Here is a 20,434-nt window from a genome sequence, read left to right as displayed (position 1 = left end):
AACTCCATTTAAACTCATTTAAATGGTTTTATAATCTTCTACTTTATGACTCTGTGATAATTTGATTAACGACTCCCCTAATATTCAGTATTGTATAAATCAGTGTTCTGGAAGAAACAGATAGTACCTTCATATTGGTAATTTGAGAAGAGTTTGACTAAGAGACACTTTACAAAGGAATATGCAGGATGTGTGGTAATCACAGAAGATAATGCACTGCCCACTCCTGGCCTGAAGGGGCAAGTGAGGGATCAACTACTGGAATCCAAAGAGAGGAAACCCTGCAGAGAAGCCTGGCAAGAGCTGTGATTTTTGGTGCAGGGACACAGCAAGCCCCCCATAATCCTGAATGGAGGGAACAGGGAGTAAATTCCTCATTTCTTCCTTCAATCTCTTGCCAGAGCTCTTCATTCACAAAACCAAACAAGAAGCCAGAAGGCAGGATCCATTGATAGATCCAAATGGGACAGATTCTTTGGGTACAGAGCAAGGTGGAGAAGGATGGAGGTTGAATATAGTAGGACAAACAGAAGACATCAAGCACAGGCATTTAAAGCTATCTCCAACAGAGTGGCAATTCTCAAAGCATAATCCACAGACCTCTGGGGGTCCCTAACACACTTTCAGGAGATCCGTGGCGTCAAAATTATTTCCATGATACTACTAAGATGTTATTTACTTTTTCAATAGCCTGATGTTTGCATAGTCGGTGCAAAAGCAATGGCAGGTAAAACTTTTGGACCCATAGAACAAATCCAGATAGTAGGAACAAATTGTTCTAGTAGTCTCTGTGTTCTTCACCACCATGCACTCACTGTTTAAAAACAAAACAAAACAGGAAGACATTTCATTAAAGAATGCCTTTGATGGACTTCCGGAGAAGATGGTGGCTTAGTAAGACGCGCGGGTCTTAGTTCCTCCTCCAGAAAAGCAACTAAAGAAACAGAAACAATACGAAACAGCTCCTGGTCTCCAGCATGGTAGGCGAGAACTCTGCCTGCTGACCACTGTGGCCTGCCCGGGGATCCGTTTTTAATTTGTAGTGTATTAGAATAGTTACAAGGAAATATCTGAAACTGTTGAACTATAATCCAATAACATCGATTCTTGAAGATGATTACATAACTATATAGCTTTTACAGTGTGACTGTGTGATTGTGAAAACCTTGTGAACAACACTTCCTTTATCCAGTGTATAAAGACAACAAAAAATAAACAATAAAGGTGGATAAGGGATATTGGATGTTTTGAGTGTTCTTCTTTATTTTTATTTTTATTCTTTTTTTTGGATTATTGAAAATTTTTTAAATTGATTGTGGTGATGAATACACAACTATATGATGATACTGTGAACTGTATACTTTGTATACTGTGTCTGTATACTTTGGATGATTATATAATATGTGAATATACTGCAATAAAGTTGCATTTTAAAAAAAAGATAATACAGAAGAAGCATCTAAAATGTTTTACAGATGTCTTCTTATAATCTATGTACTATATTTAAAACTCCAGTAAAATAAAAAAATTAAAAATCTGATGTATCATTTCATTGCTTTCATTTTTAAAGTAAATCTTGAAAGCTATGACTCAAGGGGACAACCCTGGCCCTAAAAAATTCCTTAACAGTTTTCCATTTTGCCATTTTCCTAGAATGGATCAGCCATCCTATTCAAGCATTATTTCATGAAAAATTCTATAAAACGTGTTTGCTTCAGTTTCTAGGAATCTGAAATACAATTTTTTGATGGCATAGATCTGGTGTTCATAGAGTTTAAAAACTTAATTTTATGCCACTCGAATTTGGAGAACTCTTCTGATTTACTGCCAACTGCTCTGTCTGAATTTGTTCCAACACTCAAGTCTTATATTTTGTCTTATTTTTGCCAGGAGGTTGTTAACACAAACCACATTTTATGTCTTCCCTTAAACAAGTGTTACAAGCTGTTTTCCCAATGTTACGAACTGTTCAGCGCTTACAGGAAATGTACACTGTCTGATTACGTTCTTTGCTTAAGAACGATAAAAGGGGGGAAAAAGCAGATTAGTATTGACTCAGAAATGATGTCATACAGAGCTGTCATTATACAAAGCTGCTTGTGGAAAAATTAGTTGTTGAGAAATAAGTAAACATAAAGCTTCTGAGATATATGACCCTCCTGGAGTTTGGTAATTAGGGTACATGGTCTGCTAGTGATGCAAAGGTTGTGGAAAACTATGAAATTTCTCTTTGGTTAAATGTTTCTTAAAGGATAAAGGGATTATCTGGAAAGTTCATCATAGGAGAAAGTGTTAAAAGAGCTAAAAAAAATGGGACTGAAGGACATGATAAGGATCTTCAACTAACCATCTGAAGGAACACTATATGGAAAAGTGGTAAATCTGGTCTGTAACCATTCATTTATTCAATAAATGTTTGAATACTATGTGCCAGGAACTGTACTAGGTGCTACTAATAAAAAAATGAATAGAAACAGGCATCAAGGAAGAAAAGACATGTAAAATACATCACCTCCCAATGTCTTAGGTGCAGCAATCAAACAAGGTACCTGGAGGAGGGTGCTATTGGGGTAGGAGGCCAGGGAAGTTTCCTGGAGGAGGGGATTGTTCAAATAAGTTTATTAAGAAAAGCAGTTTAACGGATAGATGAGGAGGGGTAAGAAACTACAGGTAGCGACATAGCAGGCACAGAGACATGAAAAGAGATGGCATGTGTGGGGAAACACGTAAATCCATATTGCTAGAGGATATGAAGCAACAGTGGGAGGTAGTGATAGAGAGGTTGGAGAAATGGGCAGAGGTAAGTCAGGATGGGCTTAAACTTCCGATCTATATTCCATGGGCAAGCTGGGAAGGGAAATTATAGTTCTTATATGTTATTCCAGTCAGTTGGGGAAGGGTTATAGATTACAGGGACAAATATATTGGGTCAATATAAAGAAAAACATTTTAATTAGCTAAAGCTATAACACAAGGAAATTGTTTTGCAGAATATTAGTTACTGCCAGTAGCAGCCAAAGATATTTGTCAGAGGTATATAAAATCTTTTGGAGTTGTACTAAAAAGGATCCCCAGCAAAACCATATGATGAGAACATTAAAACACTCTTCACTTGAGCAATTGAAAAGCTATCCCTTATTCTGGGATAAGACAACATAACATCATAAAAAAATCACTTCTCCCAAAGTAAATTTTAAAAGTTAAAGCAATCACAACAAGAAATAATAACAGGCTTTTCTGATCAACTTTAGTTGATCTAAAACTTTAGTTGATACTAAAGTTTATGTGAAAAACAACTTCAGTTGATACTAAAGTTTACGTGAAAAAAATAATCATCCAATAGCCAGGAAAACACTAAAAATGAAGAACAATGAGGGGACTAGCCATACCAGATTTTAAAACATACTATAAAGCCTTTATAATTAAAATAATAATATGCATATTGAAGTATTGGGGGAAGTGTACTGATGTTGACAACTTCTTCAGAAACACAGTAAAAAAATAAGATGGATTGTTGGCTGAATACAGGAATAGATAGATGTATCGGTAGGTTATAAAGAAAGTATAGTAAAATGTAGACTCCAGATGACAGGCTTATAGGTGGTCACTGTAAAATTTTTCCACTTTTCTGTGTGATTGAAAAATTATACAGTAAAATGTAGAAAAAAATCTGAAGCAAAAAATGTGCTACCAGCATATGAATAAACTGAGATGCAAGTGTAATAAAACACAAATCCAGGAAGTTCCAACTATATATGGAAATTTAGTATCTGATAAAAATTTGAGATTTGGCATTTCAAATCACTTGATGCAAAACTGGTGGTACAAACCATTTAACAAATGGTTTGGGGACAACTGGATAGTCAATTGGAAAAAGATGAAATTAGATTCATACCTCATACCAGATATGAGAGAAAAAAGTTGCCAAAGGATCAGAGCTCTAAAGGTAAAAAATGGAACCAAACAATACCAGGTAAAAACATGGGCAAATTTCTCTATAGACCCCAGTGTAAGTAAAATCTTCCCAACTTTGACCCAAAATCCAGATACCATAAAGGAAAAGATTGATAAACTTGACTATATAAAAATATGCTTTTACATGGCAAAAAATACCACAACCAAACATAAAAGACAAAGACAGACTGAGAGAAAATGTTTGCAATTTATCTCACAGATAAAAGGTAGTATCCTACTATATATATATATATATATATATTTTTTTTTAATGAGAGAAGTTGTGGGTTTACAGAAAATCAGGCATAAAATACAGACCTCCCATATATCACCCTACAACTAATGCCTTGCATTAGTGTAGAACATTTGTTAACAATTGATGAAACAACAAGTTCCAACATTTACAATAGGGTTCACTGTCTGTCTTGTTCAGACTGATGTATTTTTGTAAATTTTTATTCCTATGATATAAATATCACCTAAAATTTCTCCTTTTAATGACATTCACATATATAATTCAGTGCTGTTAATTGCATTCACAATGATGAGCTACTGTCACAACCATCCATTACCAAAACTCTACAGTCAAAACATAAAGAGAGAAAAAAAAAGAGAGAGAGAGAGAGAAACTATGACAAATTAAGCATTAACTACCATTTCTTCCTGCCACCCTGGCCCCTGGCAACCTGTATTCTGATGCTGTGAATTTGCTTATTCTAATCATCTCATATCAATGAGATCATACAATATTTTTCCTTATGTGCCTGGCTCAATTTACTCAAAATGATATCTTCAAGATTTATCCATGTTATCACATGTATCAGAACTTCATTCCTTCTTACAGATGAATAATATTCCATTGTATATATCTACCACATTTGATTTATGCACTCATCGGTTGATGGACACTTGGTTGCTTCCATCTTTTGTCAATTATGAAATATGCCACTTTGAGTATTTTGTGCAGATATCTTTTCAAGTCCCTGCTTTAAAATCTTTTGGTATATATATGGGAGATCTGTATTTTATGCCTGATTTTCTGTAAACCCACAACTTCTCTAATTAAAAATATATATGTATAGTAGGATACTACCTTTTATCTGTGAGATATACTGCAAACATTTTCTCTCAGTCTGTCTTTGTCTTTTGTGTTTGGTTGTGGTATTTTTTGCCAGGTAAAAGTATATCTTTATATAGTCAAGTTTATCAATCTTTTCCTTTATGGTATCTGGATTTTGGGTCAAAGTTGGGAAGATTTTACTTACACTGGGGTCTATAGAGGAATTTGCCCATGTTTTTACCTAGTACTGTTTGGTTCCATTTTTTACCCTTAGAGCTCTGATCCTTTGGCGACTTTTTTTCTCATGTATCTGATGTGAGGTATGAAGTGGGACTGCCAAGTCATATGGTAATTCTATACCTAACTTTCCAAAGAACTGCCAAACTGTCTTACACAGCTGCTGTAACATTTCACATTCTCACCAACAATGAATGAGTGTTCCTATTTTTCCACATCCTCTCCAACACTTATAATTTTCTGTTTTTTAATAGTACCCATTCTAGTGGATGGTAGAACCACGAAGTGGTATCTCATGGTTCTATTTGCATTTCCCTAATAGCTAATGATGTTGAGCATCTTTTCATGTTCTTTTTGGCCATTTGTATATACTCTTTGGAGAAATGTCTATTCAAGTCTTCTGCCCATTTTTAAAATGGGGTGTCTTTTTATTGTTCAGTTGTAGTATATACTCTGGATATTAAACCTTATTGAATATGTGGTTTCCAAATATTTTCTCCAATTGACTATGTTGTCCTTTCACTTTCATGATAAAGTCCTATGAGGCACAAGTCTTTTTTATTTTTATTGGGTCCCATTCATCTATTTTTTCTTTTGTTGCTTGTGCTTTTGAAGATGCTTCCCTATTAATTATTCTAGGGTTTTTATCTGTCTTTGATATATTTTAATATTTGTATATGGAACGAAATAAGAGACCCTCTTCATTCTTTTGCATATGGGTATCCATTTCTCCCAGCAACATTTGTTGAAGAAACTATTCTTTCCCAATTGAGTGGACTTGGCAGCCTTGTCAAAAATGAATTGGCCATAGAGGTGGGCCAGGCAGTTCATTGGCAGAGTTCTAGCCTGCCATGTCGGAGACCTGGATTCGATTCCCAGTGCCTGCCCAGGTTAAAAAAAAAAAAGAGTTGGCCATAGATGTGAAGGTCTCTATCTAAACTCTCAGTTTGATTCCATTGGTCTATATATTGATCCACGTGCCAGTACCATGCTTTTTTATTGTGAAAAATAACAGATATACAAAAAGCAATAAATTTCACAGCACACCACAACAATTAGCTATAGAACAGATTTCATAGCTTGGTATGGGCTGCAGTTCCACAATTTTAGGTTTTTCCTTTTAGCTGCTCCAAGACACTGGAGACGAAAAGATATCAATATAATGATTCAGCAATCATAGTCATTTGTGAAATCCTATCTTCTCTGTTAGGACTCCTCCTTCTCCTTTGATCCTTCTCCTAATTTTTAGGGGTATTGGGGCTACACCCATTCTAACTTTTTTCACTTTGGAAAGGGCTGTCAATATTATGGGATGGAGAATGGAACTAGTTGATATTCTTGGTGAGGCTGCCTACCGCCCCCACCTCCACCCCCATCCCGGGTTTCAGAACTTATCTGGCCTAGGAACCCAAGAATCATGCTTTTTTCACCACTGTAGCTTTGTAATATGCTGTAAACTCAGGAAGTGTGAGTCCTTCAACTTCATTTTCTTTTTCAAGATGGTTTTGGCTATTCTGGGCCCCTTACCCTTCCAAATAAATTTAATGATTGGCTTTTCCATTTCTGCAAAGAATGTTGTTGGAACTTTGATTGGGAATGCATTGAATCTATAAATTGCTTTGGGTAGAACTGATATCCTAACAATAATTAATCTTCCAATCCATGAGCATGAAATGTCCTTCCATTTATTTAGGTCTTTTTTTTTTTCAGCAAAGTTTTGTAGTTTTCTGTGTACAAGTTCTTTACACCTTTGGTTAGATTTATTTCTTGGTATTTCATTTTTTTTAGTTGTTATCATAATTGGAAATTTTTAATTTCCTCCTCAGAATGCTCATTACTAGTATATAAAAACACTATGGATTTTTGCAGGTTGATCTTATACCCCGGCACATTGCTGAATTTCAATTTTGATGTCTTTTATTTCTTTCCCTTGCCTAATTTCTCTGGCTAGAACTTCCAGTACAATGCTGAATGATATTAGTAACAGTGAGAGTTCTTATCTTTTTCCTGATCTTAGAAGGAAAGCGTTCACTCTTTCATCATTGAATACAATGTTAGCGGTGAGTTTTTCATATATGCTCCTTATCATGTTGAGGAAGTTTTCTTCTACTTCTATTTTTCTAAGTGTCAAGAAAGGATTCTGGATTTTGTTAAATACATTTTCTGTATCAAGAGACAAAATCATGTGGGGTTTTTTTCCCTTTGTTCTGTTAATGTGGTGTATTACATTAATTGATTTTCTTATGTTGAACCACCTTTGCATCCCTGGGATAAATCTCACTTGCTCATGGTGTATAATTCTTTCTAACATGCTGTTGGATTCAGGTTGCTAGTATTTTGTTAGGAGTTTTTGCACCTATGTTCATAAGAGAAATTGGTCTGTAATTTTTTTTTCTTGTAGTATATTTGGTTTGGTATTAGGGTGATGTTGGTTTCATAGAATAAACTAGATAATGTTTCTTCCTCTTCAATTTTTGGGAAGAATTTGAGTAGAACTGGAGTTAAGTCTTCTTGGAATGTTTGGTAGAATTCACCTGTGAAGCCTGTTCCTGTGCTTTTATTTGTTTGGATGATTTTGATGACTGATTCAATCTTTTTACTTGTAATTGGTCTTCTACTTCTTCTAGAGTCAGTGTACGTGGTTTGTGTGTTTCTAGAAATTTGTCCATATCTTCTAGGTTGTCTAATTCATTTTGTTCATTGTATCCTCTTATGACCCTTTTTATTTCAGTGGGATCAGTTGTGTTGCCCCCCTCCCCATTTCTGATTTTATTTTTGTGTGTCATCTCTCTTTTTTTCTTTGTCAGTTTAGCTTAAGACATTAATCTTTTCAAAGAACCAACTTTGGGTTTTGTTAATGCTTTTGACAGGTTTGGTTTTGTTTTTTGTTTTTTTTTTTTTTTTTTGGTATTCTCTGTATCATTTATTTCTGCTCTAATCTTTATTCTTTCTTTCCTTCTGCTTGCTTTGGGCTTAGTTTCCTGTTCTTTTTTCTAGATCCTCCCCCCAAAAATCAGAGTTTTAAGTCTTTGATCTTATCTCTTACTTCTGTTTTTTTTTTTTTTTTTACATGGGCAGGCACCGGGTCCTCGGGCATGGCAGGCAAGCACTCTTACCTGCTGAGCCATCGTGGCCCGCCCTCTTACTTCTTTTTTAATGTAAGCATTTAGGGCTATAAATTTCCTTCAATCACTGCTTTTGCTGCATCCCAAATGTCTTTATTTATTGTTTCTGCTCTTTCATTTACCTCAAGATATTTATTGATTTCTTCTTTGGCCCATCAATTATTGAAGAGTGTATTATTTAACTTCCATATTTTTTGGATGTTCCAGTTCTCTCCTTTTTATTGATTTCCAGCTTCATTCCACAGTGATCAAAGATGCTTTGCATAATTTCAATCTTTCTAAATTTACTGGGAACTAGTTTTGTGACACAACATGTGGTCTATCCTGGATAACCATCCATGTGCATTTGAAAAGAATATATATTCTGCCGTTTGGAGGTGCAAAGTTCTGCATATGTCTGTTAGGTCTAGTTCACTTATCATTTTATTCAAATTCTGTTTCCTTATTGATCTTCTGTCCAAATGTTCTATCTATTGATGAGAATGGGGTATTGAAGTCTCCAACTATTATTATAGATGTATCTATTTCTCCTCTTAGTTTTGCCATTGTTTGCCTCACATATATTGTGGCACCATGGTTAGGTGCACAAGTATTTATGATTGTATGATTGTTATTTATTCTGGATGGATTGACCCTTTTATTAATATATGGTGTCCTTCTTTATCACCTGTAACAGCTTTGACTTAAAATCTATTTTGTCTGATATCAGGATAAGTACACAAGCTCTATTTTGGTTACTATTTGAATGGATTATCTTTTTCTGTACTTTCACTTTCAACCAATTTGTGTCTTTGGGTCTAAGGTGAGTCTCTTGCAGCCAACATGTAGTTGGATCATACGTTTTTATCCATTATGTCAATCTGTGTCTTTTGATTGGGGAGCTTAACCCACTAACATTCAGTGTTATTACTATAATGGCAGTACTTCTGCCATTTTATACTTTGATTTTTATGTTATATATTTTTGCTTCTCTTTTCCTTTATCGCAATCTCCTTTTTGGTATAGTTGATCTTTTGTGATGTATTTGACTGATCCTTTTCTCATTTCTCATTTCTGGATAAACACATATTTTTAAACTTTTTTATTGTATAGCATAACATATATACAAAGCAAAGAATAAAAAAAGCAATAGTTATCAAAGCACTCCTCAACAAGTGGTTACAGGATAGATCCTGGAGTTTGTCATGGGCTACCATAGATCCTCTTATATTTTTTCCCTTAGCTGCTCCAGAATATAGGAGGCCAGAAGGCTTAAATACTTATCATCGACTTTTTTTCTTTCTTTTTTTGTGAAAAATAACATGAATACAAAAAAAGCTATAAATTTCAAAGTACAGCACCGCAATTAGTTGTAGACCATATTTCAGGCTTTGACATGGGTTAAAATTTCACAATTTTAGGTTTTTACTTCTAGCTGCTGTAAAATACTGGAGACTAAAAGAGATATCAACCTAATGATTCAGCATTCATATTCATTTGTTAAGTTCTATCTTCTATGTATAATTCCACCATCACCTTTGATCTTTACATACCTCTCCTTAGGGATGTCTGGGCTATGGCAATTCTAAATTTTTATATTGGAAGGGTCTGACACCAACATGGGGCAGGGAGATGGAACCATCTGATGTTCTGGAGAGGCTGGGCTAGGTTTCAGGACCTATCTGGACCAGGGACCAATCTGGAGGTTGTAAGTTTCCTGAAAGTTACTCTAGTGCCTGGAACCCTTGTGGAATCCTATATATTGCCCTAGGTGTTCTTTAGGATTGGTTGGAATGAGCCTGGTTGGGGGTTGGCAGGTTATAATAGGCAGCAAGTTCTACCCAAAGTTTGTGAAAAAGCAACCTCCAGAATATCCTCTCAACTCTATCCGAACTCTCTCTGCCACTGATAATTTATTAATTAGACTTCTTTTCCACCTTTTGATCAGGATGGAATTGTTAATCCCACGGTGCCAGGTCTGGATTCATCCCTGGGAGTCATCTTCCCCGTCACCAGAGAGACTTTCATTCTAGATGTTGTGTCGCATGTAGCGGGGAGAGCAATGATTTCACTTGCAGAGTTGGGCTTAGAGAGACTGAGGCCACATCTGAGCAACAACAGAGGTCCTCCAGAAGTAGCTCTTAGGCATGCCTATAGGTAGGCTAAGCTTCTCCGCTACCTACATAAGCTTCACAAGAGTAAGCCTCATGATTGAGGGCATGGCCTATTGATTTGAATATCTCTACAGTTTGGCACAGTATCAGGGGATTTCCTGTGGTAAGGTTAATGTTCCATAATCTTTCTGCCCCCCCCCCCCACCTCAGGGGACTTTGCCAATACTTTTTGATTATCGGCTTAATAAACTCTAGAATGTTTCCAGGCATTACAATAATCCATAAAGGATTAAAGGACCTCTTTCTTATTCTGTGTTTCCTGTGTTTCAATAGTTCAAATGAGCTATACAGGTAGGTTGAATTAGATTATGCACTACAGAAAATTTCAGTCCCAGATCAAATAAACCCTTCTTCCATTGGTCTCAAAGAGTATGTGTGGTTCTAAAATAAAGACACTGTCTTCCTTACCCCTGTGTTCTGAATTACTTTAACCCTAATGTGTTCGGCTTTGTTCTTATTTCTAAATATCAGGTTACATATATAAAACAGCCTCTCAAAACCCAGAAATCATAATCACCACCCTGGATTTAATGCTTCTGCTCTAAAAGCTTACAATCTAGGCCCCAGTTTTCTTATAAGCATTTTCTAAAGGTGACCATACTATCGTTGTCTTGTTCTTTCTGGCATATTTTGTCTCACCAAATGTCCCACATGTTCATTCACATCGTTGCATGCCTGATGACATTGTTCCTTTTTGTAGCAGCACAACCTTCGTTCATAAATACACACCATCGTTCGCCAATCTACTTCTCCATCAGTGCATCCTTCAGCCACCTGCATTCATTGGGCATCATGTAGAAGGCCCAAAGTCCACTGTCCATCAACATTTTCAATTTTAGATAATTTCATTGTTCCCAAGACACAGAAAACCAATGAACACACCCTCACCAAATAGGAAATCTAAACCTCCTATTAACTCTTGTCCCTCATCCCATTATTTATCTCTGTTGTTGCTGTGGTAGTGCTTATGGTTTCCTTTTGAACATAGCTCATAGCATGCAATAGCAGTTTTCCCCCTGTACCCTGTACTTAAGCACTCTTTATACAAGAATCATATCTGTGAAGTAATTCTTACGAGAACTCATTTATATTTCTAGTGTGAATCAGTGGGATACGTAGCTCTATAAAACCCCTTTCAATCTTGTTCATCTTCAATATGGTAATATTACTTATAGACCCACTAAAGAACCACCTTCACTCTTATCTATTCCCTTACATTGGAATTCAACCTCATTAGCTAACGGTTCACCCATCTCTAGTTTCTATATATCTCTAAGTCCCCTATATTCTGCATTATAAGCCTTGATTGTACCTTTATGCTGATCATAAAAGTGGAATCATACAGTGTCTATCCTTTTGTGTCTGGCTAATTTCGCTCAGCATCATGTCCTCAAGGATCATTCATCTTGCCACATGCTTCAGGATGTAATTTTGTCTTACTGCTGCATAATATTCCATCATATGTATATGTCACATTTTGTTGATCCACTCATCTGTTGATGGGCATTTGGTTTGTTTCCATCTTTTAGCAATTGTGAACAATGCTGCTATGAACATCAGTGTACAAATGTCTGTTTGTGTCGTTGCTTTCAGCTCTTCTGGGTATATACCAAATAGTGTTATTGCTGGGTCATAGGGCAACTCGATACTTAGTTTCCTAAGGAACTGCCAAACAGTCTTCCATAGTGGCTGCACCATTTATACATTCCCACCAGCAGTGCATAAGTGTCCCAGTTTCTCCACATCCTCCCCAACCTTTATAGTTTCCTGATTATTTAATAGCAGCCATTCTTATAGGTGTGAGATGGTATCTCATTTTAGTCTTCATCTGCAGTTCCCTTATATCCAGTGAAAATGAACATCTCTATATGTGTTTTTGAGCCATCTGTATTGGCTCTTCAGAAAAATGCCTATTCATATCTGTTCTAGTTTGCTAGCTGCCGGAATGCAATATACCAGAAGCGGAATGGCTTTTAAAAGGGGTGATTTAATGAGTTGCTAGTTTACAGTTCTAAGGCCGAGAAAATGTCCCAATTACAACAAGTCTATAGTAATGTCCAATCAAAGCCATCCAGGGAAAGATACCTTGGTTCAAGAAGGCCGGTGAAGTTCAGGGTTTCTCTCTCAAGTGAGATGGCACATGGCAAACACAGTCAGGGCTTCTCTCTCAGCTGGAAGGGCACATGGCAAATACGGCATCATCTGCTAGCTTTCTCTCCTGGCTTCCTATTTCATGAAGCTCCCCGGGAGGCGTTTTCCTTCTTCATCTCCAAAGGTCACTGGCTGGTGGACTCTCTACTTCTTAGTTTTGCAGCATTCTCTGCCCTCTCTGAGTCTCTCTCTCCAAAATGTTTCCTCTTTTATAGAACTTCAGAAGCTAATCAAGACACACTCAAATGGGTGGAGACATGTCATCTCCTAATCCAATTTAACAACCATTCTTGACTAAATCACATCAACCAGGGAGATGATCTCATTACAGTTTCAAACATGCAGTATTGAATAGGGATTATTCTACTTTTATGAAATGGGATTTATATCAAAACATGGCTTTTCTTAGGGGGCATACTTCCTTTCAAACCAGCACAATATCTTTAGCCCATTTTATAATTGGGTTGTTTATTCTCTTGTGTTGGGTTGTATGATTTCTTTGTATATACAGGAAATCAAACCTTTGTCTGATATGTGATTTCCAAATATTTTCTCCCATTGAGTTGGCTGCCTCTTCACCATTTTGACAAAGTCTTTTGAGGTGCAGAAGCATTTGATTTTGAGGAGTTCCCATTTATCTATTTTTTCTTTTGTTGTTTGTGCTTCAGGTGTAAAGTTTAGGAAGCTACCTCCTATTACTAGGTCTTGAAGATGTTTCCCTACATTTTCTTCTAGAAGCTTTATGGTGCTAGTTCTTATATTTAGGTGTTTGTTTCACTTTGAGTTAATTTTTGTGTAGGTGTAAGATAGGGGTCCTCTTTCATTCTCTTGGCTATTGATATCCAGTTTTTTCATGCCCGATTATTGAAAAGACTATTTTGTCCCAGTTCAAAGGATTTGGGATCCCTGTCAAAAATCAGTTGACCATAGATTTGGTGGTCTATTTCTGCACTCTCGATTCAATTCCATTGGTCAATGCTTCTGTCTTTGCACCAGTACCATGCTGTTTTGACCACTGTGGCTTTATAATAGGTTTTAAAGTCAAGGAATGTCAATCCTCCCACTTCTTTCTTCTATTTTAGGATGCTTTTGGCTATTTGGGGTCTCTTTCCCTTCCAGATGAATTTGATAGTTAGCTTTTCCAAATCTTCAAAGTAGGTTGTTGGAATTTTGATTGGTACTGTGTTGAATCTGTAGATCAATTTGGGAAGAATTAACATCTTAACTATATTTAGCCTTCCTATCCATGAGCAGGGAATATCCTTCCACCTATTTAGATCTCCTTTGATTTCTTTTAGCAATGTTGTGCAGTTTTCTGTGTACAGGTCCTTTACATCCCTAGTTCAGTTCATTCCTAAGTATTTGATTCTTTTAGTTGCTATTTTGAATGGAATGTTTTCTTTAACTGACTCCTCAGATAGGTCATTACTTGTGTATAGAAATGTTACTGATTTTCGCACATTAATTTTATATCCCACCACATTACTGAATTTATTAGCTCAAGTAATTTTGCTGTAGATTTCTTAGTATCTTCCAAGTATAATATCATATCATCTGCAAATAATGAGAGTTTTCTTCTTCCTTTCCAATTTGGATGCCTTTTATTTCTTTTCCCTGCCTGATTGCTCTAGCTAGAACTTCTAGCACAATGTTGAATGATACTGGTGACAGTGAGCATCCTTGTTTTGTACCTGATCTGTGGGAGAAGTCTTTCAGTCTCTCTCTCTATTGAGTATGATGCTGGCTATTGGTTTTTCACATATTCCCTTTGTCATATTGAGGTACTTACCTTTGATTCCTATCTTTCGTAGTGTTTTGATCAGAAAAGGATGCTGCATTTTGTCGAATGCTTTTTAAGCATCAATTGAGGTGATCATGTGATTTTTCCCTTTTGAATTCTTAATGCGCTGAATTACATTAATAGATGTTGTTGTGTTGAGCCATCCTTGCATTCCTGGTATAAACCCCTCTTGGTCATGGTGTATAATTCTTTTAATGTGCTGTTGGGTTCAAATTGCTAATATTTTATTGAGAATTTTCACAATTTTTGCATTTATTGAGATTAGCCTGTAGTTTTCCTTTCTTACAGCATCTTTACCCGGTTTTGGTATTAAAACAATATTAGCTTCATAATATGAGTTAGATAGAGTTTCTTTGTCCTCAATTTCTTGGAGAAGTTTGAGCAGGATTGGTGTTAGTTCTTTATGGAATGTTTGATAAAATTTCCCTGTGAAGTCATGTGGCCCTGGACTTTTCTTTGTAGGAAGATTTTTGATGACTGATTGAATCTCTTTACTTATAATTGGTTTGTTAAGATCTTCTATTTCTTCCTGAGTCAGTGTAGCTTGTTTGTGTGTCTCCAGGAATTTGTCCATTTCATCTAAATTGTCTAGTTTGTTGGTGCATAGTTGTTCATGATATCCTCTTATTATTTCTTTTATTTATTCAGGCTCTGTGGTAACATACCCCTTCTCATTTCTGACTTTGTTTATTTGCATCCTCTCTCTTTTTTTTCTTTGTCAGTCTTGCTAGTGGTCCATCAGTTTTATTGATTTTCTTAAAGAACCAAATTTTATTTTATTGATTCTTTCTATTGTTCTTTGTTCTCCCATTCACTTATCTCTGCTTTAATCTTTGTTATTTCTCTTCTCCTATTTGCTCTGGGGTTGGTTTGCTGTTCTTTCTCAAGTTCCTCCAGGTTTGTATTAAGTCTTCAACTTTTGCTCTTTCTTGTTTTTTAATATAGGCATTTAGGGCAATAAATTTCCCTCTCAGCACAGCCTTTGCCACATCCCACAAGTTCTGATAAGTTGTATTCTCATTTTCATTCATCACCAGATAGCTACTGATTTCTCTAGCAATTTCTTGTTTAAGAGTGTGTTATTTAATCTCCATATACTTGCGAATGTTCTCATTCTTTGGTGGCTATTGAGATCCAGCTTCATCCCATTGTGATCAGAGAAAGTGTTTTGAATAATTTCAATATTCTTAAATTTATAAAGACCTGTTTTGTGCCCCAGCATATGATCTATCCTGGAGAATGTTCCATAAGCACTAGAGAAGAATGTATAACATTGTGCTTTGGGGTGCAATAGCCTATATATGTCTGTTAAGTCTAATTTATTTATCAAGTTATTTAACTTCTCTATTTCCTTGTTGATCTTCAGTCTGGTTGTTCTATCTCCTACTATTATCATTGAGACATCTCTGTATATATTTTAAATACCTTCTTTGTGGTTACCTTGGAGTTTGTATTACACAACCTAAGTCTATAAACAACTAATTTGAAAAAATACCAACCTAACTTCAGTAGCATACACAGTTCTCTGCTCCTATATCCCTCCCTGTTTATGTTGTTTTTGTCCCACATTACCTCTTTAAATTTGGCATGTCCATTATCAGAAAATATGACTATTTCTTATTCATTTGTATTCTAACTCTTATAGGAATTAAAGAGTAGAGTTATATATTGAGAAAGATTCCTTTCCTCTGTTCCTTCTCTTGGAATCTTGATCTGTTCTGTTTGTTTTTATACAAAATTTTCTCCCCAGTTCCTAGAACGTATTTAACTTCTTTCTCTCCCTCAGTGCCCCCTTTTCATTACACTTTCAGGTTCTGGGACCCATCCTGCTTTCCAGCAGTTCAGTTTTACCCTTTTTTTTTTTCTGTGAGGCTTTTCTGCCTCTGGTTACTTCCCCATTAGGTCTGTTTTGTTTGTTTGTTTGTTTAGATGATCCAGCAATCAGAGACTGGGTTAAGTGTGTGCACCTCTTGCCAGTGACAATTAAATGCAATACATGAATTCATGATCCTGGATAGAATCTAGTGAGGGAGGAGAAAAGGCTCAAAGGGGCATTGTTGGGACATATAAAAAAATGGAATATAGATTTTAGGCTTTATATCAATGTTAAATTTCTTGAACTTGATAATTGTACTAAAGGTAATTACATATGTGAATATCATTGTTCTTAGGAAATGCACAAGGCAGTATTAAGTGCTCAAGAAGCATGATGTATATAACCTCTACTCAAGTGTTCAGAAAATGGATTGATAAATACACAAATAGACAGAATGATATGGCAAATGAAGCAAAATGTAAAATTGGAGGATACTGGTATGGAAAGGTGAGGGTATGTTGAAGTTCTCTGTATCGGGTTTGTATTATTTTTGTAGGTTTAAAGTTAAAAACCAAAGACCAAAAATGAAGAAGAAAAATCATAATCCAAGAAACCTGGTTTCCATTGTCCTTCATCTCCTTGAATTGATTTAAGAAATCTGTTTGAACTTCTTTGATTAGTTGTTCCAAAGTTTGTGACTCCATTGAAGTTTTAATATGTTCCCTTGACTGAACCATATCTTTCTATTTCTTAGTGTATCTTGTCATTTTTTTCTGATATCTGAGCCTCTGATTATTTTGATATGCTAACTCTGAAGGTCACTTTTTCCCTCTTGCCCAGGGTTTTATTATAGATTGTGTATGTGTTAAGGCTCTTCTTTGACACTTGGTCCAACTGGACCTTTAGAGTAGCATGAGTTTAACTGTTCAGATTTTCTTAAGTCTTCTGCACCCCATCTTGCCTTCAATATGCAATAGAATTTTAATACTGTCCTTAGGTGCAAATGTTTCACCTCTAGGGCCTCATCACAGTGTTAGGTACTGAAGGAGGAGAGGAGTGCAACAAAAGATGGGGGATGCCCTTCATCCATCTTTTAAAATTTATTTTTATTTTGAGGATAGCAGTCAAGATTAAGGAAACATGAAATTATAATACTAATCACTCAAAAATTACCCATGTCACCACTCCTACACAAGAATCTGCACTATTGCATCAAATCATCATATGCGTACATACGAAGGTATTAGCCAAACAACTGAGGATCAGGACTCTGGGGTGAATTGCTGGAATTGACTCCTCCACTCAGGCAAGTGGACCTTTGGACCTTGAGCAAGTTCCTTAACCTTTCTCTGCTTTCCTTTTCTCCTAGGTAAAGTAAGAATGATGATGGTGGTGCCTCTTAGGGTTGTTATGACAGCTACATGAGTTCATACATGAAAAGCATTTATAAAGTGCCTGCCACAGGGCAAGCAATAATAACTGGGGGCTGTTAGTACTGGCATCCACACAAGTGTTCAATTTCTTTTTCAACAGTTGTCATTCATCTGTTCACTGACATTGGCAATTCTCGACATACTTTGTGCTCCATGTACATACGTGTGGGATGTAGGGGTACTCCTGTTGCTGTTTGGTTTTACCTGGCTGAGGCAGGCAGGCAGCCAGATAGACCTACCAGTCAATACTGCACAGGCTGGGTTGGAAGAGGAGGCAAAGAGCCGGGATAGCACAATCCTCTTTTTCATCTTTGCTTGTTCCCTTGCCCTTTTCCTGCAATAACCCCCTCCATATCACCCATATTAACAACAGATACATATTTTATACTTTGTTTATGGTCATTTAATCATATGCAGATGTATATAGAGAGGGTTGTATGTATGTGTGGGTGAGAGAGTATATATACATATCTGTATGTATATATGCAATATGTGTAGTATGTGTGATTGGAATCATACTACATATGTACATACAGATATGTATATATGCATATAGGCATAAATATGCATATACATATATGTGTTTGCATACATACATAAAGTGCATCTTGGAATCTATACATCTTGCCTTTCTCACTTAAAACACCTCAGCTGAGAGTTCTTGCTTGTACCGTAATTTTAGATGGACAGTTTATTTCATTAAGATGTCATTTGTGGAGCTGGACTTACAATTCAACTTGCCAATAAGTGTTTACATTTCCTTTGCCTGGAACCCAGGGCATTCCCAACCCAAGCTCTCTATTTAAATCCTATCATGTGGTATCCCAAACGATACAGGTAGTGTGAATCAGAACCCAAAACACATGTAACATAATAGACCCACATATATGAAGTCCCATAAGAGACTGCATTTCTTTTCTCCATCCAGACCCAGGATAAAACAGATAACTTACTATTTTTTTCATATTGCTGATAGGCAAAAAATTGTTTTAGCCCATTCTTTCACTAGGAGCTTAGCTTCATGCAGGCTTTCAGTTGCAAATTTCCAGTTAACTCAAGGGCTGAGGTCTTGTCTCCAGTCCCCCAGAACTTTTAAAACCTGGTTACTGAGATCTGCAGCCCCACCTCACCAGTTTGGCTTCCAAGAGATCCCTTTAATTTCCTGCAGACTCATCTATGTACTTAAAAACATGTTTGTTGCACTTATCAATAATTCTAGGCGTTTTGTAAAATGAGTTTTTGAGGACATGTATTCCATTGGAAAGATTAGACGGAAGTCAGAAGCCTTTGCACAAATAGCTTTGTATCCCATTAGATTCATGTCCTTCCCTCGGGCATTATATAAATGTTTTCATGCTTGTGCAGCTCAGTATACTTTGCAAAGTGCCTTTCACATCCATTATGTTCTTTGGGAAACCCAACAATCCCATGAGGTAGAAATTAAAGGCATTATTATCTTCACCTTATAGAAAAGGGACAGATGCCTAGGGAAGCTACGTGCTGTACCCCACGGAGGTTAAAAAATAAACTCAGGCAAAACCAGGACAGTGTCTGGTTTCATCCACTGTCTTTCCTCTACACCTTCAGGCTCCAATCACAGCAATGCACTGATTTATTCTCTGGCCCCTCCTACCGATTCCTCTATCACACTTCTTAAACCCCTACAATGAGCACCACCCAGTGTCACCACTGGGTGCAACAACAACAAAAGAAAAAACAGTAGAAAGCCCATTATAGGGTCTCCTATGTTAGTACAAGAGACTAAGTGTTCTAGTTTGCTAGCTGCCAGAATGCAACACACCAGAGATGGATTGGCTTTCAATAAAAGGGGATTTATTTAGTTAACATATAGTTCTTCAGAGGAAAGGCAGCTAACTTTCAACTGAGGTTCTTTCTTACGTGGGAAGGTACAGGGCCATCTCTACTGGCCTTCTGTCCAGGCCTCTGGGCTCCAACAGCTTTCCCCGGGGTGATTCTTTTCTGCATCTCCAAAGGCCTTGGCTGAGCTGCGAGTGCTGAAATGAGGAATGCTGAGCTGCTTGGGCTGTGCTACCTTGAGCTCTCTCATTTAAGCACCAGCCAATTAAATTAACCATCATTCATCACAGGAGGCATGCCTCCTAGCTGACTGCAGATGTAATCAGCAACAGATAAGCAATGGCAATTGGCTTATGCCCACAGCAATAGATCCAGGCACCTTCACTTGGCCAAGTTGACACCTGAATCTAACTACCACACTAAGTAAAATGGTCAAATATAATACACTTAAGTACAAACAGAGAGAGATCAATAAGGACACTGATTTTGCCCATCAATTATTTCTTTTCTAGTGTATGAAGAAGGGAAAAATGCTATTCAAAGCTGGTTGCAAGCTCCCCTTAGGAAAGAAAGGGACTTTTGTTCAACAAAACATATTGATATCTGTAATAAAACTCCTTTGTAATGCAAAAGCTGAAATCCAAAAATGCAATTGCGCAAAATGCTGGGGTTGCATTATTGCAAGGGTAATGAAAAGCAATATTTTTAGAAAGGTTTCCAGTCACTATATAATGGGCATGCATTAGGGAGGGGGGGGGGTGCTCTTTGGAGCTGTTTGTTTTTTCTTGGCTGGACAGAGAAAGTCATGCCCTTCCATTATAAGACACAGGGTGAGAGTAACCTGGGCAGGAAGAGGGAGGGAAGAGCCAGGACAGCTGAGGTTGGC

General features: G+C 36.7%; 1 protein-coding gene across 1 annotated transcript in view; it reads right to left on the bottom strand.

Annotated features, from left to right (window-relative positions):
- PDE1C (phosphodiesterase 1C) overlaps positions 1 to 20,434 on the bottom strand; it is a 708,660-nt gene that overhangs the window by 667,900 nt on the left and 20,326 nt on the right. The window lies entirely within an intron of this gene.

This window comes from Tamandua tetradactyla, chromosome 1 (genome assembly GCF_023851605.1).
Source record: "Tamandua tetradactyla isolate mTamTet1 chromosome 1, mTamTet1.pri, whole genome shotgun sequence".
NCBI lineage: Eukaryota > Metazoa > Chordata > Mammalia > Pilosa > Myrmecophagidae > Tamandua > Tamandua tetradactyla.
This window is presented reverse-complemented; position numbering and strand designations above follow the sequence as displayed.